Source organism: Hippoglossus hippoglossus, chromosome 2 (genome assembly GCF_009819705.1).
Source record: "Hippoglossus hippoglossus isolate fHipHip1 chromosome 2, fHipHip1.pri, whole genome shotgun sequence".
Classification (NCBI taxonomy): Eukaryota; Metazoa; Chordata; class Actinopteri; order Pleuronectiformes; family Pleuronectidae; genus Hippoglossus; species Hippoglossus hippoglossus.
The window spans coordinates 8503278-8528704 of NC_047152.1; the positions used below are offsets into that span (position 1 = coordinate 8503278).

The 25427-nt window shown below is 43.1% G+C and overlaps 1 protein-coding gene and 1 long non-coding RNA gene across 3 annotated transcripts in view; both read left to right on the forward strand.

The window, feature by feature from the left end:
- The window catches only part of LOC117775158, a 366941-nt gene that overhangs the window by 268168 nt on the left and 73346 nt on the right, over positions 1-25427 (forward strand). The gene's annotated exons all lie outside the window — the stretch shown is intronic.
- Positions 1-25427, forward strand: part of LOC117774891 (beta-1,3-galactosyltransferase 1-like) — a 74335-nt gene that overhangs the window by 2023 nt on the left and 46885 nt on the right. The window contains exon 2 of one of the 2 annotated variants that reach the window (XM_034607600.1): positions 22554-22670. The exons of the other annotated variant lie outside the window; for it this stretch is intronic. The gene's annotated coding sequence lies outside the window, so the exon portion shown is untranslated. The remainder of the gene's footprint in view (positions 1-22553; positions 22671-25427) is intronic. 2 annotated transcript variants of the gene reach the window in all.

A 25427-nucleotide genomic window follows, 5' to 3' on the forward strand; every position in this document is an offset into this window, starting at 1 on the left:
CACAACGCCGCCCGGGTCGTTAATACAGGCAGGCCTGCCAAATTCTCTCATTTAAGCCTGTGCACTGGCGTGTGACCAGATACTGATATTGTACAAGTTTGTGGAGCGAGGAGAGAGGAGGGAGGGAGGGAGGGAGGGAGGGGGGACGAGGGGAGGGGGGCGGGCGTCCATTTAATTTCAGAAATGTCCTCCTCACCTCCTGTGACAAAAAATACAGCGGTTTAATCTCAATTAGACAACGGCCTCCAAATGGGTCCTCTGCACACATGGGTGGTTTCAGCTGTGAGGAACGTGGGTCCGGTTGATTGAAGAACTCAGTGTGGGTTTAGATCTCATCTTGTTTCTGCTCCTGACTGTAAAACCTCAGTTTGATTAATTCGCTGTCACTTAAGCTCCGCACACATAGATCACGTGCAGTTGGTTCATGATTCCTGCTCATGACACGGATGTTAGTCCTTTCAGACATAGAAAGGCTAAAGATCAATACGTTGAATGAGGTCTTTTATAGTTTTCTCCACATGGCCCCTGTATTCTCTGAAATCAATGACTTTCACCCTCTCTTCTAAATGCACTAAATCACTATTGAACACCTCTAATTCTTATCGCAGCCCTTATATCTATAAATAGTCTGTTTACATCTGCTGTGTTGTAAACTACATCTTATTGACGTCCTGCGGGAGGAGGCCAGCCCCTGAGTGTGCATCTAATGGCCCCAGTTTTAACTCATTTAGCCCACGTGTGGATTAAATGGGTTTTATATGTGAAGGCATCCAGCCTGTCAGAGTTATTGGCCCAGTGTGTCACAAGGGAATCGATCTTTTGAAATGTTCCTCGCTAAATAATTCTGTGCCATGCTCACTTGTAGCACAGACGAGGAAACTGAAGCCTTTCTCTCTGTGGCTGGAATGAATCTGCAAGATGCCCCCTGCACCCCCCCGAGTGCGACCACATCCTCTTAATTGCATCATATTTCGGTGCGGGGAAGTGATTGGAATCGGATTTATGGTGCAGCACGGCACTCCCACATGAGATAAACAGCACCCGACAGTGATGAATGGCGTTTGTAAAGAGCGCACATGAGAATGGCGGCTTATTAACTCGTTCACAATATCAATGCACTCACATGTTTGTTGCCGCCTTTCTCGTCAACACAGTTTGGAGGGAGAATCTGTCACTTTGCGGGTTGTTGTTTGTTACGCGTGCTCGTGCCCTCGGAGGGGGGGGGCGTATTTATTTCAAGTGTACAGCTCGGCTCATCAAACGCCGCCGACGTTTCGTCAGCTCTGCCTTTTGAAGACCTTTAGTTAATGTAGAATTTAGCTTTTTCTCTTCCTTCCTCGTCCCCACCATTGCTTTAATTTTGGTTTTGTCTGCTGAGAAAAGGGTCATGACCGTAATCACACCCCCCATATGTTCAAGGACCAGTTAGCTACAGAGCTGTGCTTGAATTCTCACGTCACCTGTGACTATGGCTTTCAAATATTCATGCAACTGCACAATTGGCAGTACTGTGCATGCTCATACCTTGTTTTCCCAGACCCTCGCCTTGTGTCGGGCAACCAGGGGGCTGCTGTGCTGCAGAAGTGACAGACTGACAGTGACACGATGATGCGTAGACGTAGTGGGAGTTGTATTATCTGTCTTGAGCACCTGTAACATGTGAACCAGCGTGTACGAACAACATGTCAGTCATATATTCACCAAGACTAACGCCTCATCACTGATGTTTTTTATGTTTCTTCTCATAAAAAAAGGCAATATGCAATTTGAAAAGTGGTTTTCTAGCCTTATCGTCGAGTGATGGGAATTCCTGGCTCTTTAAAGTGGCTCAGCAGTAAGAGCTGGCCCCCAAACAGCTTTAAGTACAACTTCTGGCTTTTGTTGTACACCCACATTCACCATTATTATGACTTGTGATCAGTGTGCACAGTGGGCTCTGCGGTATTTGCTTATTTAGTTGGTGGAGCCTAAAAGTGATGGTCTTCCATTCAGACGCATGTTTCCTGTTTATTGTTTGTCCAAATATGACAAGATTCATTGCATTAACATGTTGGTTTTGTCTTTTTAATGAACATATAGTTTTTACTCAAATTATGTCTTTGTTGCTTTCAGCCATTTAGCATCCACACTCTCAAATTAGTGCAAAAATCTTTTAATCAATCACCACGGTAACTCTGGAGAGAGTGTTTAAAATTACAGCCTCCCTATAATTTAACTTTGCTTGTTCTTCTACAATGTTTTGAGGAAATATACAATCTTAACTTTTATGTCAGTGCCTTTAAGGAAAAGTGAATTGTGTCAAATTAACAAATAAACATGTAAAACTGTCCATCGTTCTCGTAGCAGAGCAACACGACTATTATCGTCACTTTCACACATGCATTCAAACGGTGCTACTCTACACTTAGCTTCTTCACACACCACCAAACCTCCTGATCCACAGCCGCCCCCCCAACGCAAGTAAAGTTCATAAAGTTGAAGAGCGAACGTTGATTCTGCTGAAAAACAACAACAACAAAAGCAGAAACTTTTGGCTGTTTCCCAGTTAATATCCGTCTGTGCATCAAAGTCTGTAAAATATCAGTGAATATTCTCAGTTTCCCAGGTCACGGTTTCTTCAGTACGTGTGTGCAACCTCCCACTCGTCAGTTAGAGCTGAAGAGGGATGAGAGGTGAAACGTCTTCAAGGGAAAAGACAAACTCCTGAAAACAAAGTCCAAATACTGAAGAAAAAAACCAAATATTGGTTCCTGGTTGCCATAGCGACACTCATGAAGCGATGATACTCTCCTTACTCTTTTTTTTGGACATGCACAGATTCCTATTTACGTCATCGGTGGCTGATTAGATCGACTGTAGCTAATTAAAGTTTAATTCCGTAGCAGCTAAAAAATTAAGCGCTTGGGGGTTCTCTGGTTGAAGTGCTCTCTCTCTCTCTCTGCAGAGAAATGAGCGAGAGAGGAGACCACCACTGGAACACCACTGCACGACCGGGGGTCTGGGGTTGAACAGGAACAGTGTTTGCAGTATCACAGCTCATTTCTTCTCAGGTTGTGGCTCCGGCTGCAACTAATGATTATTGTCATTATTGATCAATCTGTCAATTATTTTTGTACTGACCCTCTGGGGTCCGAGGATGTGTCAGCTTGTTTAAATCAATATTTCTAGATCTTTCTATTAAAATCTCAGAGAAACTAGGACTTGCAGGCCTGGTTCAGATATTAACCCCGACCACCCTTGAGCTCTTACGTCATTCAGGATGAGAGTTGAGCAGAGGATTGCTTTGTCGATTGCTTTGTCCGCCCGTTTGTGTGACAACCAACCAATCAAAACTCAGGGAACCTCAAAGGATTTACCCATCACCTTGGAAACACCTTTGTTTCCGCTGGGTTGTCACCGGGCAGAACGTGAGAATATTACTTAGAGAAAGTTTTGCAGCTGCTGATGTTGCTGCAGCTGTCCTCGCCACAGGGCCGTAGCTGAAATGTAAAATTTTCATGTACAAACATCCCTTGATTGAAACTTTTAATGAATTATGAAATCAGTATTCAGTTAATCAATAAATGATTAAACCGACAAAATGTCCAATGTGTCGTCTTCAAACTGCTGCTCACATGTGTTTAGATTCTCTGCAGATTTTATCCACGTACACGTCCTCCTGAGGAACTGTGGAGGTTCTCTGGAGTTCAGTGCATGTGTGAAAGCAGCTAGATACACAGGCTGTTTAATGACATTTTAAATAACATGAAATAATTATGGGATACGACTTATTGGCAGGTACAAAATATTACAAACCTAATTAGGAAATGACTCATGAGAAATAATACATTTGTTTTTGCAATGAAAATGGAAATATAGTGTGTGTGTGTGTGTGTGTGTGTGTGTAGTTTTGCACAGAATTTATTCATCATTTATTTGTTTTCTTGCACACAAATCTCTAAGCATCATTTTCCTTTGAGTCGGCCCCTGCAGGGGTCGTTGGAGTTGTTGACCGCGTCCTCCTCTTGGCAGAGTCAACAGCACCTCTTCCCTCAGGGGCTCGGTAGAGTCTCACATTATTCTTATTCACTTGACCTTCTTTGTGAATAACTAATGAGCATATTGTTCAGTTTAATTGCAACACGAGGAAGTAAACCAGCGGAGGGGAGCGTTGCCCTGTTGCCCGTTTTCATGTAGAATTAATGGTTTCTGTGCAACAACTCGCTCATCATTTACAATGCATTAGATTTTATTGCTGTCTGGCTTCACTGTAATTACTGACAGAAGGAGGCTGTAACTTACAACCCTGTCATTTTTTATAAGGTCTCGAGTTTTGTGCCGCTGCGGCTGCAGCACTCCTCACTGATTCTTCTCCTTCTCCGAGGGCGTTCGCCGGTTTTCATATTGATGTGCTCTGACCTACGCTGTTCCTCCACGCCGGCTCCCTCTCTCTGTCAGCTCTCTGTGCGTCTCTGCGGAGAAGGCTTTGGAAAGCTGCGGGGCCCCAGCTACGTTTCATCTGGTGAGCTCGCCGCGTTGTGATCATGTCTGCGACTGCCGCCCAGACTTTATTGGATCATTTGATAATCTTGTTGGCTGCGGCTTAGCTTCGCGTGTCCCCAGCTCTGCATATTACTCAGTAGGCACAGATGATAGATTCAAATCCAACAACACCATACTGCGATCATACTGATTTCTTTTACCCACCACTCTTCTCAGCAACATGGCCTATAACTAAAAACACCAACAGCGTGGTTGTTTATCATGTCCGTGCATATTCATTGGATTTGACACAAAAACACGGAGGCCACAGAGATATTAGAGAAACAGAACCACATTGTTGTCATCCATTTTTCTGTTGTTTACAAAAATGACAAATGGTACGCAACGACAAAGTAAGCTGCTATTATTCAAAGTGCTCAGCTGACATGTCTTTTTTTCTGAAATGTGAAAAGACGGAACATGACAGCATGGGTTCCCCCAGTGGATTGCACTGCGAGCCCAGCAGCCCGCCAGGCCTAAGTTGACCCCCCGCTGGGACTAAGCATCTGCAATTTAAAAAAAAAAGATGTTTTTCAAACTACAGTTAAAGTGGGGGGGCTTGGCAGTTTTTTCGAGTTTTTTAACAATTCTAAGCATGTGTTATTAGATTGAGGAGAAAATTATGCCTCGTCACATAAACACAACATGCACATGGCATATTTGTCAATGTCATGTTTTTAATTTTTATTCATGTTATGCGGCAAACAGCAATAAAAGTTAAGATCCATTATGAGTGTGACAAGAAATGATGGTGTGGGGCGAAGATAATCGTCATTTTCACAGTTACTTTAAAAAGGAAGTTCTCGTTTTCCCTATAAAAACACTAATGGCCCAGAAAACATTTGACATCGATATTGTTTTTAATTGAATTTGACCAAAGAAGATTCAACAAACTATCAGTGACCACGAGGAAATGATAAAAAACAACTTTCAGCACCGGACAGCTCCCGTGCAGCCACAAACACAAACACATGTAAAAGCTCAATGAAAAGAAGTGGATTTATTCCATATGCACAACAAGAGCAAGTATTCTTTATTATTTATATGTTAAGAATAAAATTATAACCTTCTAACATGCCTGAGGGGGCTTGACTGTGGCTGCATAGCTTTGTGACATGGCTGCAGCCCAGAATAGCCCCAGCCTGGCCCCAGTGACCAATAGAAACAGTGGAAAGCAGATATGACGTAGTTAAAAAAGGGAGAAACATGAAATGATCCAGTACCTTGAATGAAATTGGGGGTTTAAATATTGGAAACATTTTGGATAATACATGGGTTTAGTTGTTTTTAGGAATTTTAATGAAGAATTGTCACACATGATGTCTTTAAGTGTCAAACTGCGTCGTTTACGGCTCATTTGTTTTATGACTGCAGTCGTCGATGGTTGGAGGGAGAGCAGAGGCTTTGCCTGCTCCCTCTCATCCTGTTATCTCATACTTCACCAGCTGTGGTTGCAAGTTGGCCGCCGTTGCCTTCCCTCATCCTCCACACACACACACACACACACACACACACACACACACACACACACACACACACACACACACACACACACACACACACACACACACACACACACACACACACACACGAGTCAGCCTGCACCACCACCACCACACTTGGCATGGGATGAGTTGCAGAGCTGAGTCTCCTTGCCCTGGGTTTTTTAATTGGGTTCTGATGATGGGACTTTGCTGGTTTGCCAATCCGGCCCCTGTGACTATTGATGTTCCCTTCCTCGGTCAAGTAGATGATTGGATTTTCATTGGAGTGGTCAAATAGCGGGGGGATGGGGGGCTGATGATGCAACACAAGGACGGCCTCCTTCTGCCTTATCACTGCTGGCGTATGGTTACCTTGTCCTGAGTTTAAAGTTTATGTTGGTTCTAAGCATCAAGCTCCAATTAGAGGCTTGTTTTTAATTTTTCGATAAACAGACAGGGGGATTGTGCTTCTCATTTTCAAGGCAGATAATAGCGTCTGAGTAGAAGAATTATAATTTTTTGTTTGTGTCTGATTTGCTCCTCACTCTAATCCTCTTTATGGAAGCCCAACATGGTTTCACACTGATATTTATACGCAGCAGAGGGTTCGGGATGAGGATGAGGAGTCAAGCTGTTCATACTTCTTCGGCTCAATGAATTAAATAGAGAAAATGCCACAGACAAGGATATTTCAGTTTTTTGGGAGGCTCTATATGTAACATTTTGTTCAGCTTTTGGCAGAACTCTGATGATACTAATATCTCGCCATATGCACGCTTGATTTCAGTCAGCATCTGCTCTGAGTGAGTACACATTCCTCAGTGGACCCAACTAACCCATTTGAATCGTCGTGTGTGTGACTCCTAGGCCTAATTATAGCGTATGCACTATTATCTGAACACAAACACCATACAGAACATCATTAATCTTAACTAACTAGATGCGGCACTAATTATTTCAGGTACTTTTCATACACTTGATGCATTTTTAAGCGTCTTCATCCTCGGAGGCCTGTATGTAAATGTGACATTTTGACAGATAAAATGCAGAGTGATGTTCCCCCCATCTCATCCCAGTTGGTCTTGTTAACGGTCTCCACTCTGTGAAGAGAAATGTATTTATAAGACTTTGACGGAGCAGATGTTCTCTTTCAAGCAGGTGAGGGGGCGATCTCCATCTCTTCCACCTTCGCTCTCCTGGATGAAACGAAGCTGCAGCCGGTTACGACGTGCACCACAGCTGCTTTTATCCCGTTTCAGGCCGTAAAGCTCGAATTCCCAAGTTTATATCCCATGTCAGACTCGTAGAGGTGAAGCAGGGCTTTGCCTCGGTGAAACATTTCCTCCATGTTTAAGTGCAGTCAATATCCATTTCTGGCTGTGTCAGGGATTCACGGCCTCGACCCACATTAAGGATTTTATCTCCAGCTCTCAACATTGATGTTTGCAGAAAGGATGAAGTATTCCCTGAAAAGTTGGAAGGGATTGTAAAGTAGATATGGGTCCAACTTTCTTTATAACCACAGCCAAGAGAGTTCCATGTTCACTAGGTCTGTAATTGCATCAATTAATCTGCCAGTTCTTGTTTGGTCGGGAAGGTCTGTTTGAAAATAGTTTGTTTGATAGTCAGAACTGAAGATATTCAGCGTCCTGTCAAAGAAATGCAACAAATCTTTACATGTGAGCGACGGGAATATAAAGAAATTAATTAGTGGGTGATGAATGGATTATTATTAACCTTCTGAAAACTGACTGGCTGTGGAAGATGGCGTTGGCGTCTTAAATCAGATCTAAAATAAAAACAATAATATCTAGAACATTCGTTCTTTTTCTACCAGAAAGCTAAGACCTTTAAAAACACGTCAGAAATTTGTATTTTTTAAATTTATGTCACAATTTCAGTCCTTTCATCATTTATTATGGTTTGTTGACTGCAGAACCTTTTAGCTTAGGTTGAGCAGTGCTTCAGAAGCTTCACACCTCAGAAACAACGACTTAAAGAAATGCATTGAACTGTCATGTTGCAGTATAGAGTGTACATAGTGTATTTGTCCATGCACGTTGGTGTAATGACCATCCTTGGTGAAGGTCGGTGCTTTTAGTAGAAGCTTCTGCGTCACACATGTTCACAGTGGTCTTTGCAGTGAGCTGCCAGGTTAAAGTATAAGGACCATTCTTTCTTATCGAGTGGATCTGAAAGCTTTGCACTGTGTGTTCTCACACTTTTCTCTCACTTTCTTGCCTGAGAACAGCTGTGAGGAAACTGCCAAAGGTCAAATGCCAGACTTTTATGCAGAACATATTCTTGCTCTTTGTCTGGGCTCTGTATTATTCAGATTTTATTTTAGGGCTTTAAGAAATGTAGAGTTGCTTGTTCGCTTATATAACCTTTTGTTTGTGTACGTAGGTGTTAAATTTCACAACTTCCAGCTTTTTAAAAGTGAATATTTTTTTTTTCTTCTGATTGTAAATGTACTATCTTATCAGGGTTTGAATTGGTTCGGATATTTTTCAGTGTTTTTCTAAAATAATAAATAAAATACAGCGTCAATGTCATAAAAATACAGTAAAGTATTTAATTTAAAATAATAGTAAGTTGTAGTCCTTAAATTAATATAATGAGCAATGATAGTTATTTTAATTGCTTCATGGTCCAAGTTAAATTAAATCCTATTGCTTAATGTAATGTGTTTTTATCTGAATTTTAAATGAATCCCTGTAGAATCACTTTTCTGAGAAATCTGTAATTTGTGTTTAGGAACTTTTGCTGCTCAATATTTTTCTAGTTGTTTCACAGTGTAGCCACAAAGGCCCATGTGGCAGCAGTATTGACGAATGAAAAGCAATATTAGGAGAATATCTGAGTTCCCACTCTCTCTTAGTTTTTCTCTCTTATTTACTGCAGCAGACGTAGTTTATTTAATGTTTGTCTGAGCTCTCATAGCAACTCAGAGGTAAATAAATAGAAAAAACTCCCCTCGAGCTCCCAGGAAGTCATGGGGATAGAAGCAAAACACATTTGAGGTGTTTGGTGTAATCACTTCTTGGAGCCCGTGTTTATTCTCAGCCGTGTTTTTATTTCTTTGTTCTCCAGGCGAGCTGCACGCACCTTGTCTTCAGCAAGAGTCTGTAAATATGTTGTGTATTGATTTGAATATCACATTAGCTTTGTACCACGACGAGTCCTTCATCTGTCTGGACCACCTCAGGAACGCCATTCTCATGTCGTTGCCTCAACAGAGAAGCTAACGCAGCCGGACCAGTCTAACATGTGCTCTGGTGCGATGAACACTCTGTCCTCTCTAATATGTGAACTCCATGCATTTTTCACAATGTGGTTGATTACACTCGCTGGGTGATTTTTCATATTTAATCAGCTCCAGGCGTTTCTGGGTTTTACTCACACAAGAGTGGCCATTAATATTCAGTGTATCCACGTTACAGACATTTACTCTGTGTGTGTGTGTGTGTGTGTGTGTGTGTGTGTGTGTGTGTGTGTGTGTGTGTGTGTGTGTGTGTGTGTGTGTGTGTGTGTGTGTGTGTGTGTGGAGCACTCGTGGTTTGATATGCTTGATATGCAGGTCACGGTTCAGTATGTTTTCTGTGCAGCGAAAAGAAAACATACAAAAAACAACTTCTTCTTATTTCTTCTTTTTTAATAAAACACTAGTTTACTGAACTTACTCTTAAAGTCGCTAAAACTGCTGCAACTTGCTGCCACCTACGTTTTCTCCCAGGCGCCGCTGCGTTCGGACAGAAACTTGCAGCTTGCAGGCCTGGTCTGAATTGTTTGGATTTGCACTTGCAGGAAAGACCGAGTTTCAAATTGAGTTCTGCACACAACAAAAGTTCTGCATGTGCAGCTGCTGCATTCGTTCGGTTCCGTCAGACTTTTAAAATCATAGATCTGTTACTTAGCATTTTGTGATATTATCCCCTTCCTCTATTTTTATCATCAACTGTCGCATCTTGGTTTTCTCTGAGTTTAAGTGACGAATGAGTTTGTGATTCATCTTGATATAACACAGATTTTATATTAAAACTTGTGAAAGCTGAGATGATGATTCGTCCGTCAGACAGAAGGAGACCGCGTTCTGTTAATTCTCCTGATTAATGCGGAAACACAAAATACAGTCATTCTTCTTCATGTGGATTTGCAGTGATTGGATATCTGCCTGCTCTCTGGCTCAATAGGTAATCTTGATAATCAGATAATTTTCCATTGATTCATCACTGCCATCATCCATCCTGCTGGAGGGAAACGCAGCGTCGGCTCAATCACGGATACCTGCTGACCTTTCCGCCATGAATCCGCTTTGGGGGGAATTTGCCGCGGAGTCGTTTAATTGAGCCGACTCATGGGCCCTGTGCCGCGTCCCCCTTCCTCTGTCATGTCATCCAGAGCCAAACTCATAACAAAGGATGGCCTCACCTGTTTTCTGCTGCCACAACACTCCCCGTAGCCACACTGACACATAAACAGATCATGTGTAATGAACCGGAGGCTGATGGGCTCGTGCTTTGCAGGATGCAGCTTCGAGTCCCCACAGCCTCTGAGAAGTGTTTGATGTGCTGCGATGCCTGAAGACGCCACAGTCGTCCTGCAGGTTCAAGGCCGAGCACGCAGCCGTCCACGTGCATGACAAACAGGACTCAGTTTAGCGGCTGCACCCTGGACCGGTCGTTTTGTTCAGCAGCGCCGTCCAAAAGCTCGGCTGTGAATCTATCATGTTAAATAAAGTTGTGCCGACTACAGCTGCCCTCTAAATGTCAATGATTAAAATCATCAGTCAAGGGGCCGCTGAGCCACACTTCATGCTGCCAGTTGAATCATTTGGCTTTTTCCTGCAGCAGAGCAGGTTGTAAACTGGAGTGTAACTGGACAGAATAGTAATTCTAGGTGAGGTGGATGGTTGAAACTTCGTTTTTTTTACCCTCTGTGCGTCTTAATCAATATTTCTATCTTTCTATTATTACCTCAGCAAATATTACAACCCACACACACAGTTGAGACATTGTCAGAATCTCAGAATGGGAGTGACGAGCGGGTGGAACATCCATCATCTGTTGACACCTTCGCACAATTAGAGGATCGGCTTTTCCACATGTTTTCACAAGAATTTCAAGAAATGCATTTACATTTTTCCGCTTTAGGGCCAAATTATGTTTTTACTCAAATGCTGCAGGTCAGATTTGAGCCTCAGTGAAGACACGTCTGACATTAGACTGGAAAGATGATGTGAAGGCGGCGGTTATGCTGATTCCCGATGATGGGCAGGTGTGAAGAGGGAGGGAGAGAGAGCGAGTGAGGGGGAGGGGGGGGATGAGCAGACCCACCAGACACACCTCACCCATACTGAGAAGACTGACACTCACAGAACAGCTGTTTTATTTATATCATTGTTATTCCACTCGCTGTCGTGGCCCGTGTTTACCATCCAACCCAGAAAACTGCATCAGCCTCTCAATCGCCACCTGCATGAAATCCCCTCTCTTCCATGTTAGTGGATGGGACATTGACCAAAGGTTAAAAGATGGTCGTTCTTATCACACAGCTGTCAACATCTGGCAGTAACAGAACCTTTGAGGATTGGATTTTGACTTTGAAAACAATATGAATACAAACTAAGCGACAGCCGTGTTTATGTTTGCACCCCCCCTGTCTCATCAGGTAAATCTGTGAGTTATTCCTTCCTTTAGTGTTTCCATGACAGTGCGCTCAGTGTTTTCTGTCATGGCTGCACGCTGCGGAGGGGGCGTCATGATGTGGAGTTATTGCTCCCTACATCACGGCGTCTGTGGCAACTGGCTCGCCACTTCCTGTGAATTCATCACCATTAAGGGAGCAATCAGCGGGGCTGGAGTTTAGGAGGCACACGGGGGTAGATGGCGGGTTCACATTTACCCCCACCCCCTTCAATCACCCCTCCTCCATCCCTTTATCGAACGCTATGATCTATTGAGGGAGAAAGCTGAGGCGCTCTTCAAATAAAAGCAATACCCCGTGGCTCTAGAAAAGGAAATCAGGACGCAGGCGTGTCCCAGCCAGACAGGCAGACATGTGGACATGAGTTTCTCATCTCACCCAGCACACCTCCACCCTGCTCCTGTTGCAGCCTCCTTGCTCGAGTTTATCATCAGCTGCTCCCCGTAGATGGCTTATTGCCTTTTGCAGCCTTATCTGTCCGCCTGGATGAAAAGGCCTCCCAGGAAGAGATTAGCAATCCAATAACTTGTGGAGCATCCACCCCAGCAGCAGGTGCTCCCCAGAGTGCATGCTGATGAGAGCAGCCAGGGCACTGTAATAACAGGCCGAGCGGTATTTGCAAACAGCGAGCAGCCTCCCAGAAGCCTCAGCCTCCCAGAAGCCTCGGACTGCTGCTGTTACGAACTTGCTGTAAAGTCTGTGCCCTTCTTTTTATTTTTCGGAGAGAGTTCCAGACAGAGACAATTTAAAATAGCGTTAAGATTCTGAGCAATATATACTAAAGTATTACATGTATAAGTATCTGTGTGTAGTTAAAGTATAATGCAATAATATTTAACTATATTTACTACATGTTGAAATGGAGGGATTATGAATAAACACAAATACATAAGAGAAGCTTTTTTTCAATGTGCATTTTAAAATATGTGCTTAATCTTAGAGAATTGAATTGTAAATTAAGTTTCCCTTTCTCTTGTTAATTCATTTTCACTCAATCAATTGATAACAATTAGCTTTTCTTGCTTTTCTCTGACTGGAAACATCATGTTCTGCTTAACTTAACCTGAAATAAGATCGTACTCAGAATAACAAATAATCGTAAAGACCAGAAAAGCTGAGCCGGTGAAAATAGAAACGCTCGGAGGGATTAATCTGTTAAAGTCTATTTTTAGTTTATATTTGTCCATGGTCCAATCTTTCAAAAGCACATCATGCTATGAATGTGATTGGGTGATAATTACCAAGCAACTACCACTGCTATAATAATGAACTAGTGCCAGGCTACACTTTAATGAAATTCCCTGAAAACATTTAGACTGATTTCTAAATTAGAAGTTTTAGAAAAGTGCTGTGACTTCACTAATAATCTTTAAATGAAACCACTGACTGAGCTTTAGATTGAATCGTTTTCTCAGTTGTACTTGCTGGTGTCCCTCAGGGTTTGTCTCTGGGCTCAGTCTGTTAGTCACGACCTTATTATTTGCTGTTATGCAAATGTGCCCAGCGGTAGATAGATCTCAAACCCAATGAAACCAGTGGCCTCATCCTCACACTGCACCTCTGATTACTATCTGCACTTCCTATCTGTCAGATCACTACTGAGGGACCTTTGTGTTCAAGGACCCTCAGCTATGAAACTCTCTGCCTGAACCCGGATGGGTTTAAATCCTCTTCTTTAATCTTTATATGCAAAATTTAGTTTTATGACCTTTCTCCTTACTTGACTTTTAAAAAAGAAAATTATTAACTCCTGCTTTATTGCTTGTTTTACATAATTTTATGCTGCGTATTTTATAGATTCAGTCCATTGTGTGACTTGTTTATCCTCACTCTGTGGCTCAGTAGTTAACTGTCACCTGTGGTTTTATGGAGCTTTACGACACTTTTAACTGTGTTGTTTCGTGGCTCGTTATTATGGCCCCTGGGTATATGATGGAGGAAAAAAGAAGAAAACTTGGGGACGTGTACTTACTTGTCTTTTAAATATGGATGAGAAGCTTATAGGTGATGTGGACTCAATCATGCATTAGACAGAGAAATATATGGATCGTGTAGAGGTTTTATCTTTTTAAAGCAAGAGTGCAGAGTATTTTATTGCAGGTGGTCGACAGTCAGAGATTCAATCCCCTAAACACAAAGAAGCAAAAGTCAAATGGCAGTGATGCTCTTGAACACAACACAAGTTATCTAAGATAAACTATGGGCTTTACTACTCGATGCATAAAGTAAAACAGGATGCAACCACATAATAAACAAGACTTCTCTGCAAAATATTGGCTGTTACTTAATGTGTGGATAAATAATTTAATTTCAGATCAATAGTTTTTTATTTTACTTCTGCTAACTGATATTTATCCAACAAAAAATCCAGATGTAGTGAGTTTAAATGTGGTTTCATAAGGCGACTGTTGGGCCTTGACGGAGGTCTGGACTCTACTAAGTGCCAACAAGTATGTTCCCCCACTTTCTAATGAATTTTTAATAAAAAGTGACGTCACTAACACAAGTGTGGAACATATAAAAAAAGCCAATCAGTGAGTTTTGGTTATCTACCATGTGCTGATGCATTTCAATGATCAGGCGTCCACATATCCACAGTGCTGTGTCTATCTGCAGCTCCACAGGCTCACCCAGCGTTTGTCCCTCTTTTAAAGCGTCTGATATCAAGCTCTCCAACAAAAGAGTGCACAAACACAAACTCAGCACAAAACAAAGCGGGAGGTGTGGGCAGGCGTATTTTCTTTTTTCATGGGGGAACACAAAAGGACTCGAAAACCCTATAGCATCACTGCAAGTCATCTCCCTTGTCCATAAATCCCCTCTGGCTTCCTCGCCGCCGGCTGTGCAGTGAATTTATGCGCTCTGCCCGTGTTATCTGTAGTCTGTGTTTTCTTCAATTTCACGGAGACTTGTGTTTCATGATAAAGAGTCAGTCGGAGTCAGTTCCTCAAGGCCAACTAAACGTGATAAGCCACTGTAGTGTTGTTATAATGCACTCTATGAATCACAGCTGCTTTGTCAGCTCTCGGCAGCCGGTGATGTATCATGTGAAATGCAAAGAGGCTGCTGTTCATGCAGTGATTGGCGAGGGTCAACAGGGATTATTTTTAGGATGGGAATAATTTTTTTTAGAAACGAGATTGGCAAAGAGCCCGAAGAAGACTTTCTTATCTCCGTCACGGCTTCTGGCGGTCGCCTGTCCTGGCGAGCTGAGATCTGGAGCTGCAGGAATCATTCAAAGCATCTATTTTTGATAGCTATCGCGTTTTGCAGTCTAAATATCTGAGAGGCGGTGATAAAAGGATTGTCTGTGCAATGCTGCTGGATGTTTGCCATCCTCAGCGAGGGCAGGGGCAGGCTGGTGAATGGGAGGCGCAGGTGCAGTGAAGGATTTGCACTAATTGAGTGAAGTACAGGAGCCCAGGAGGGACAGATCAGGTGCAGAGATACTAGCCAGGGTTTGCCCAGGTCTGCAACAAACAAAGAGGATCCTCCCCTTCACTGTTCTCCTGTAATTGCAGTTACCCTAATCTGTTCCCCCGGCTTCCTGTCTGTGAAAAAACAAAACCAGCCAACTGCTGAGCCTCTGCCGAGATCACTCCGTCGCCTTGGCATTCACCGGGCTGCGAGACGAGGAACAAATGAAAACCGAATCACTCGGCCGGGAGATTAATGTAGAAAAATGAAAAAGGATGGATTGGGCCGCGCCGAGACGCCGGCGTTACAGGTGTCTGGAGAGCAAAGACGGATTGCCAGCTCTTTTAGACTTGGCTCACTGCTGTTCCAGCAAATGATGGGCCTATGTCATAATAAAACGGGTGGTGGGAAAGTAGCGTGATATTAATTGCGGCGGGCTTCCCCTCCTCCTCCGTTTGCAGCCAGTGACGACACGTCTACCTCACAAGGACAAGGAGACTTTTCAATATACCTTCTAAAGGCTGAAGAGAGAAATAATACATTTCTGTTTCAACCTCCTCAGGACGAGGGTCTCCAGCTCAATATTAATCAGTGATGACTTCCCGGCGTTTGGATTTTCCTCTGCGGGAAGCAACACTTATTTTTCATGGGATTAGAATTGAATTTTCATGTCCCAGGGACGACGTGTGGCTCAGTTTTATTGACCACACGCAGGTGGCTCATCTCGTCCAAATCAATAGAGATTGTGAAAGCTGAAATTCAATTCCATTCAATTCCATAACATGTTTTTAAACGTCACTAATACCGACTCTATTCAGGGATAATACATCACTGAGCTGTGTTTAACATATAACTATTTAAAACACTCAAATAAACCAACTTGTTATCGAGCGTCCCAGCTTGTCGTCTTTTGTTTTCCAGATTCCTGACAGCGGATGGATGCTCGCTTCCAGAATCCTCTCTGCAGCGTGGCGCGGCGTCTGTGTGCTTTTGGATTATAGATCGGGCCTTTAATAATCAATGACTGTGTGGTTGTCGGAACAGATTAGTGGCATAATCTCCAGTGTATGTCCTCATAATACGCTTTACACTGTAACTCTCAGCAGCAATACAAAGCCCCAGCTTAGTGCAGCCGCAGCTAATGTTTGTCACCATATTGGTTTCTATCGAACGCCGGTCCTGAGTTCATTTCTCAAGCCCCCCCGTGTCACCATCACTCGCTCTGAGGATTTTGCGTTTGAAGAGACATTTTTTTGAAGGAACTTGACATTTTGATCAAATTGATAAACAGATAATTTGACAGGCGAACATCAGGCTCCAGCCAAGTAGATGCAAACATCCTCTTTCCGCTCGCTCCCTCCATCCCTCCACAAGTTCTCTGAGGCACGAGGTCACCATCTGTTGCAATCACGCCAGAGCGATGCCCTGCCCATTTACATTTCCCCGTGTTTATTGAGGTGTGAGATGCTGGCATGCGAACGCCATTATTCTCCCTCTCGCTGGCTGATTTCCCAGCAGCGTCGGCTGATAGAGGTGAGGCGGCGACGGCCCCGTCGGAAGATGAGCCGCACTCTGCGGGCAACAAGTGTAACACAGTAATTATGAGAAACGGACAGCAATCGGGCCCGCACATAAATCTCCAGCGTGCGACATCACAGTTTATATTTAGTGAAGTGCTGTGTGTGTGATCGTAGCTGGAGTGGCAGCCAGGATTTTAAGGCTGAGGTTCACGCAAAGAATCTTTTCTGGCAGAGAGATGGAGCCAGTTTGGAAACACTCAGCATTTCAGGGTTCAAGATAAGGCCGAACACTTTTTCCTCTGCCAGTCGTTTGGTCCTTATCGAACACCGGTACTCTGTTATTGCTATTGACACTATGGGTGCTGTTCTTAAATTGGATGTTCAGTGATCTTTATATATGTAGTGTTGCAGAGTGATCGGGGTTTCCTGTTGGATAATTGTTGCTCTCTGGCTGTGTGAGAGCGTGACCTGTTCTCCAGCTCGGCTCCACAGGGAAAACGACCAGCTGGAAGCTCATATGTTGAGATGCACTGACTCAGTATGTACAGCAGTTAATTCATTAGAGGCCTCAGAAACAGACAGTGCATCAGATGTAAGGACGCAAGTGAGAATGTGCAGAAAAACATTGAAGATCCAGATATAAAAACTGATCTGGTGCTTGTGGCCCCGTGTTACATGTTGTTATGTTGTATCATACAACGTGTGCACATCAGAGTTTGGCCTTTTATATATATACTGTGTATATATATATATACACACAGTATATATATATATATACACAGTATATACATGTATTTTTTTAACAATAAATGAATGTGTAATACAGCCAGATTTCCTACTACTACTACTACTACTTCTACTACTTCTACTTCTTATAATAATAATAATAATATTTTTTGTGAATATATGTTTATATATAGCTCTTTTCTTAGCAGTTACAAAATGTAAAAGAGCATAAAAAAACAGTTAAGATGAATGGACTTTATCAAACACAGCAACAATCCAATCAGTGTGAGGCTGAATGGTAAACGTGTGTGTGTGTGTGTGTGTGTGTGTGTGTGTGTGTGTGTGTGTGTGTGTGTGTGTGTGTGTGTGTGTGTGTGTGTGTGTGTGTGTGTGTGTGTGTGTGTGTGTGTGTGTGTGTGTGTGTGTGAGAGCGCTGCATCAGTGTGCACATGAAGTTTCATTTTAAGCCTGTCTGAACATTGTGTTTTCAGGTTACCTGACCACGCAGGCAGGGACACACACTTTCTCTCTGTTGTGTAAGAGCAGCGGAGCCGAACTCTGAAATCCTGTTGTGTCACCGCCGGCTCTTTGCATAACTCACAGTCGCCCTCTTTACCGCAGTGAAAACAAGCTCGGAAATTATTGATTTGAACTAATCTGCGTCTCCTGAAGATTCACACACACAATTAGAGTTCATTCGTCATCTTTTATTTGGCAATTTAATGGAATTCAAGTGTCTGGTCGTCACGACTCTCTTCCCAATTATAAATGAAAAACCCTGAACACAGGGGGAGGAAATTATTAAAAGATCAGTTGGGCATAAGTGGAAATTACAGCGACCACCCTCCTCGCTCCTCTTTGGAAAGTGAATGTCAGTGGAACTTTGTTAGCAAAGGTTAACACGGTCATTAGAATTCTACCCGCAGACCCTTTAATTTATTCCAAAAGTGGTGTCGCTCATTTATGGATCTCCAAGTTTAGGGTGACGGCGGCGGGGAGATCGCCATCGCAGAATGTCACTCTGAACAACGGCGAACACGAGACGGCGGGCTCGCTGTCTTTAAGTCTTTGGCTCACAGGTCGGGGTTTAACAGTAGCCGGGCGTCACCTGCTGTCACTCCGAGGCTGAGAGTAAATCTTTGTGAGGCCTCTGCTGCACCGCTTCTTCATTTTCTCTCTCTCCCCCTCGGAAAAACAACAGCACTTGACAGCCCGCTGCTCGTCTCAGCTCGGGAAAAAATGCAAAGGAATTCTGTGGCGCCCACGTCTCTCCCACTGATTAATGGCTAGAGGTAGAGGACCCGTGTTGTGGCTTTGATGAGGCAATTTGTACAGTTCTGCAGGAAAACAATGGCAGTTCATTTTATTGCGATGCGTCTCCAGGGATACATCAGCACGGCTGTGACTGCGTACAGTGAGGAGCTTAGCACAATAATAAATCAAAAGATGCTGCTCTGCCAGGGAGGGGCGGCATTACAGCTCACTCTTTAATGGCCCATGTGCTGTTTGTGGCTCCATTTGGATGCCGAGTTTGAAGCCAGCGTCTTATTGTATTCAGTTATGAATACAAAGCCGGGGACTGTTAACGCTGTTGCTTTTGATTCATCCCTCTGGGTGTGCAGGGAGCCAACAGTTGATCATTTACCTATTGTGTTCTAAACATCGCATTTTCCAGATGAGCAGAGCCGCAGCAGATCTGCCGGCCCCGGAGCCCCGGAGCTCCGGAGCTGCAGCAGGGGACGGCTCGATGCTCGTCACAAAAAGAAACTCATCAAGAGACGGAAATGTTGATTCCAGCGACCGTTGCACCACATGAGACTTTTGTTCCGTTGGCGTCTTTGTCTCATAAATATGAAAAGTATTCATTGCAAAGTGGGTTTTTCAAGATAAAAGGAATTTGCTTTGGTGTTTGGTGCATGACAAACACATGAAGTAGTTTTGGTCGCCTATTAAAATGCATCATATCCTTTATTCCCCGCCTCTGCTGTGACTTACAGAGCGAATGTGTTTGTATTGGTCACTTGTAACGAATCCGGATTTCCATCGCCAATGGTGGGGAAGACAACAACTCCCATGATCCCACGCTGCTTCACGACATCATCATTAAACTAGTCTTTACTTATTGTTTTGATTGAGAGACCCCTGGTGGCCAAAGTTAGATGTTGTATGTTTAAGACGCAGGTACTGTAGCGCAAATCTATAAATATACACAATGAAATTAAGGTAAGAATATGCACAATATATAAGTATTTGCAACACGTTATGATTGTGTCAATTCTCTAAACAACAAACATTGCAAAACCTCAATGGTTCCAGCAAATCAAATGTGAACGTATTCTAGTTTTCAACATTTTTGAGTTCAGGTCAAACAAAACATGAACATTTCTAACTCTTTTCTGATTGATGGTTGGACTGCACAGCTCAGCCCCCCCCCCCCCCCCCCCCGAACCTTTATATAACCAGGAACACGCAGAGAGCTGCGGACACAAGGAGTCGATGTGTCCTTGAGCAAGACGCTTTGTCAGCACTGTGTCAATGTGTGTGTGAATCGGTGAATGAGCCGTACGTGGTAAAGTGCTTTGAGTGGTGGACGGACGAGAAAAAGCATTTACCGAACAAAAGGACAAACACAAAGAGCGGACACATCCAGATAATCACTGACATTATTAAATCTTCAAAAGTTAGAAAGTGGAATGAGACTTTGCTGTAAATCATTTAATTTATAGGCTGGAAATGAGTTCTTCAAAGTTCACTGTTTACCTGAGGGCTGAATCGAGTTAAACACCTGATCTGCTCTGTTGAGCAGTGGTTTTACATTTAACACGTGAAGCAGCTTTTGAGGGAGACCATGAAAGTTATAGAATGTGTTTCTCTGTGAATGTGGTGACGAGCAGTGTTGTGAACACGATATCTCTTAGAACACCTTGAGGGAATTTCTTAAAAATTTCGTGCATACGTTCAGTTGGACTCACAGATGAACTAATTACATTTTTGTGGTCGGAGGTCAAAGGTCAAGGTTGCTGTGCCTTGTGAACGTGTTCTCTTAAGAACGCCCTGAGAGTATCTGTTTAAATTTGGCACAAATGTTCACTTAGACTCATGGATTAGATTATTTTGGCCAAAGGTCACAGGTCAAGGTCATGGTGGCCTCACAAAGCCTCTTGAACATGATATCTCTAATCGGCCTTGAGGGGATTTCCTGAAATGTTGACCAGATGTTACTGGGACTCAAAGAACTGATTAGATTTCAGTTCTTCTGTTGAAGCTGGACGGACTGAAACTCACAACGGCAGAGCGGTACTTCTAATTTTATATCGTACAGTGATGAGTATGATGATGAGCATGATATTTATCCCTTTAATAAAACCTAAGCTGTTTTAAGGCACAGTGAGCGTCACATGAATAAAGGATGTGTCCATAGTGAAAGTCAGACATGATGATGGACAGAAACTTGCTTTATTCCCACAGTGAAATCACATTTCTACCTGCAGGTCGATCCACATGCCGACTCAAAGTGAGCCTCCTAATTACCAGGCAGTTATAAGATTGGACAATTACAACTAAAGTACCATTAAGTGCTCGGGCGGCAGGAGCAGGCTCCCGTCATCATTCAGAGACACAAAGACGCACTGTAATCTTGAAATGGCTTCAGTTGAAGAGGAGCCAAACGCTCGGGACAGTGTCATCCACATAAAAATATGTGACGTATGAAATGTAATGTTGACCATCAATCAATATTAGTAGCTTTCTGCTGTTCTTGTAACAGGATCCTGTTTTTCTGTGACTCGGAGCAAAAAGCCTCCAGTGCAGCTTCCATGCTCCTTGATGTAAATCCTTTAAGTCTGTAGAACCGTGCTGCGGGAGCTGGTGCACGGAGGAAACGCCATTACTCCTTCATGTGGCGTTTTGATGATGGTGGTACAGAGCTCTGTCTAACACAGAGAGGGAGGCTGCAACATGACAAGAGTTTCACATTATAATATCTGAAAATAACACGGTTTCACAGTAAAGAGTTTCTTTGGTTGAATGTGTTAGGAGCGATAATGGAGGAAGCATTCTGCACATAAAAGTGAAAGTCATATATATATATATATATATATATATATATAGTTTGGTCCATGTCCCATCCACGAACATGGAGGAGGCAGGATTTATGGCTCAACCTGCAGCCAGTGATCAGGAAGCTTCACTTTTTGTGGAGCTGTCATGACGTCCGTCTTTATATAGAGTTTACGTTGTGTGCACATTCAGTTCAGTTTCACAGTAACTGTCATTACTGTCATCAGCACTTATTTAGTCAATGAGAACAATGGGAGACTTGGCTTATGTCTCTGAACCAGAGACACTTAACCAAGCTGCTGCTGCTGCTGCTGCTGCTGCCTGAGGCCGGAGAGTGAATTAACTACAGCTGCCACGGAGCAGCCAGGAGTTTACTGTGGATTTGGACGTTTGTCAGTCAGTGTGGAGTCGAACCAACACAAGCTTCCTTTTATTTAAGACCCTTATTGTCAGGATCACTTGGCAGAATCAGCCCCAGATAACTCACACAGACACTCACACTCAATGCAGCTTGAATCGGCTCCATCACCGTAGTTAAAAGTCTGAATTTAACTTGTTGAAACCCTGAGCAGTGATATTTCAACGTGCATTCTCACCTCTGGACACTTGATTCATGTTTGATTTTTAAATGACATGTTGATGGGGCTGTTAATATCTTTGCAATGTATTTGAGTGTGTGGATATTTGGGAGATTGTAAAGCTGCTGTAGCCGCTGCTGCAGTTGTGCTGAGTTTGCATAGCGCTGTGTGTTAATTTCTCAAATGCATATTGGGCAACGGATTCAGCAAATGTTTCCATGTTGAGAAATGTGGCAGTGAGCAAGCATTAGGGTGTTTGCCAAGGCCATGATTACTGTTAGTGCAGGATATATGAGCGGCAGAGCAGCAGCTCTACAGCGGAGCAGGTCCATTGGATCGACTTCACGGGTTTTACACTTGTGAGCTGTGCAAGAGCGACAGCAGCTGAACCTGCACGTCTCCTGTTTCCTATTTGGTTTGAGGTGTCAAAGCTGCAGAAAATGTTCCTAATGATAAACAACAGGTCTAAAGTAAAATTAGAAATCACAAATATATTTTCTGACTTTTTTAACAATGTGTCTCCACTTCCTCCCACTATCCAGACATGAAGCCAAGATATCCGGGATACAAACGCTGCCATCTTGCCCATTTGGAGCCGGAGTCTGTGCAGTAGCGATCGGGGGATGGAGCCACGGTAGTGAGGTCCTGCTCGACCAATCGTGAGTCATTCCCAGCTGTCAGTCACCTTGTTTCTATCAAATCAGCATCAAACCACTTCAACAAACATCAGTGTGATAAGAAATATCTGATATTTATTTAACGTGACTTTTTAGTCTGGTTCATGTCCCAGAATACCGAACCAGGCTGGCACAGTCATATAAAAAATCATATAACACGAGTTTACGTGACACATTAACACATCTCGAGTCAAGTAGGCAAGTATTTTCCTTTTCCAAACAGGCCACACAGCAAGGAACAGTATCCTACTTTGAGTCATTTGATTATTATTTCCAGTCCTTAAATCCAGAATCGTACATGAAGCAATGACAAGACCAGAATGTTGTAGTGCGATTCCTTACGATATCGAAGTGGAACAGCAAAGGGAATTGAGACGTAGGGGAGGGGCGAGAGAGCGATGGCGGCCGCGGGGGTGAACGCTGAAAGAGAAACAGAGACCCCATGAAGAAAAATATTCTGTTTTGCACACCACTCATCCTCCACGCTCGCTCCATGCATAAATGAATACAGATCGCTGTGTGGAAATCAGCAGAGCTAAGAAGCTGCCTGGCACAAGATGTTGCCGCTAATCATTCCCCTCAGCCACTGTCCGACCCTGCATACAAAACACACACACACACACACACACACACACACACACACACACACACACACACACACACACAGTGTCACGCCTAAACAATCGTTTCCCTTCACAATTGCTTTTCTCCATCACCCACACATTTCTGGAGGAAATATGTGCAGCAGCTTATTACAGGACACAGATATTGAATGCCGTTTGCATATTGAGAACTTTGGCGGGGTCGTATTCCGCTCGAGCGTATGTCGCCGTTAAAACACACGTTTCCCCGAAATTAACGCGCTTAATTTCCAAAGAGATTATGGCGGGTTTTACAACCTGCCGGAATCCAAACAGCGTCGCTTGTCTGTCATTTAATGTCGTTTCATCAAAATGAAAATCCTGCCGTGACTCCTGAGGGAATACATTAGGGAGGGATAATAAAGTGTCGGGGAGCACCCAGGGTGATTTTCTGCTCCATAAATTAAAACGCTGCGTGAGTGACGCAGGTTCAGGAACGTGTGTGTGTCCATTAAAAGCCCATCGAAATAAATAACACCTTAAATGCAGGGATAAAAGTTTTTATGTGAGGGTTCGGAGAAACTTCCTATTGAAACTTATATCAGGCTCAAACAACAATATTCAAACCCCACAGGCTCTTCCTGTCTGTTATTGATATTTGTATTTATCACAGACTGGAGACTGTTGAGAAAGTTGTGTGGTGTGAAAGGAAAAGTGATTAAAGTATTTAAGAAATTGTTCCTTAAATACTACACCACTGGATTGGAGTCAGATTTTCTAAATATTAATCTATACATGTTTGATATATATTATTTGAAATGGCAGCGATCTCGTAGTGTTGTATTAAAGGAACAGTTATTTGGTGAGTGATCGTGAATATAAAAACATTTTCTGTAGTTTTGCGAGTTTGTTTAAACGGCTGTTCTCACAATTAAAACATACAAAATCAGTTTCATCTGCTGTTATGTCTGTGGTGAAAGTTCTCCAGTGTGCAGCAGGAATAAGTCGTCTCCATCTTGTCAGCTGTCTTGTCGCGTTTCCTCTTTAATTGGAAATCCAAAGTGCTGACGCATGGCAGATCTGAAACCTGGTCCAGGGGGAAACACCTCATTCTCACTTCTACCCGAATCCGTCTTGTCACTTCCTGCGTCCCGTCAGCGGTCGGCTTGAGCTCGGCAAGCCGTCAAGTGCGATGACCCGTGAAAAAAACCTGCTGCAGAGAGAAGTCGTCTCCAGGTGTCATGAGACATGTCTCTGTCTCTTCCTGGAGAAATAATGTGCACTGCTGGAAGTAAAAGTCATTTAGATACACAATAAATACAAACATTTCTTCGGTGTCAAAGGCTAAAATAAATCCTAAATCATCAATCCGTGGAAACCGATCTACTCTTAAAGTTTACAACAATAAACAGAATACTAAATTCAATGCTAATCTGAAGCCAATAGAATATGTGATCACAGGCACAGGGAAGTATGTTAATTTGAAAAGCTTCAAGCTATAAAAAGCCTCACAAAGATAAGATCCTGCTTTTATTTTGGCTCGTTGAGCTCATTAGAGAATTAAACGTCACGGTTGATTGTCGTGTGGCAGAAGCATCACATCCTGCCTCTACCTTCCATGTACTCCATGTTGTATTTGCATTGGATGAACCTCAGCAGTGAGATATTCATACGTTTAGCTTTCTGCATTTTTGGAATGCTGTCTGCAATTTTTATATCTTTTCAAAACACCAGACTGCAGATGTTTATTACCTTGGATTTAAAGGTCGACCAATTAATTGGCGCCGACAGGACATTTCATAAACTCTGAATCTGAGGAATTTAGGCTGATGGCTGCGCTGGTCCCACTGGTCCCAGGGGACCTTTTTTAATGAAGGCTCCATTCACACAGTCAAGGTAATTTCATCCTGTGCCTGAGATAATTCATATTTAAATGTAATTTACGTTATATAAGACAGCTTCGGTGTTTATTGTGGTCGTGATGAGGTTGTTGGTTTTAGCATCAGTGTTTCCTGTTAATTATCGAGGCCTGCCACAGCTTCTGAATGGTCTTTGGTTGGCACCCGGTATGTGGGCCGGATTATAGTGTGGAAGCAGTGTGGGCCAAATCTGGGACAAAACTATTTTTGCCATGTGGGAGGACAATGGCAGCAATGGA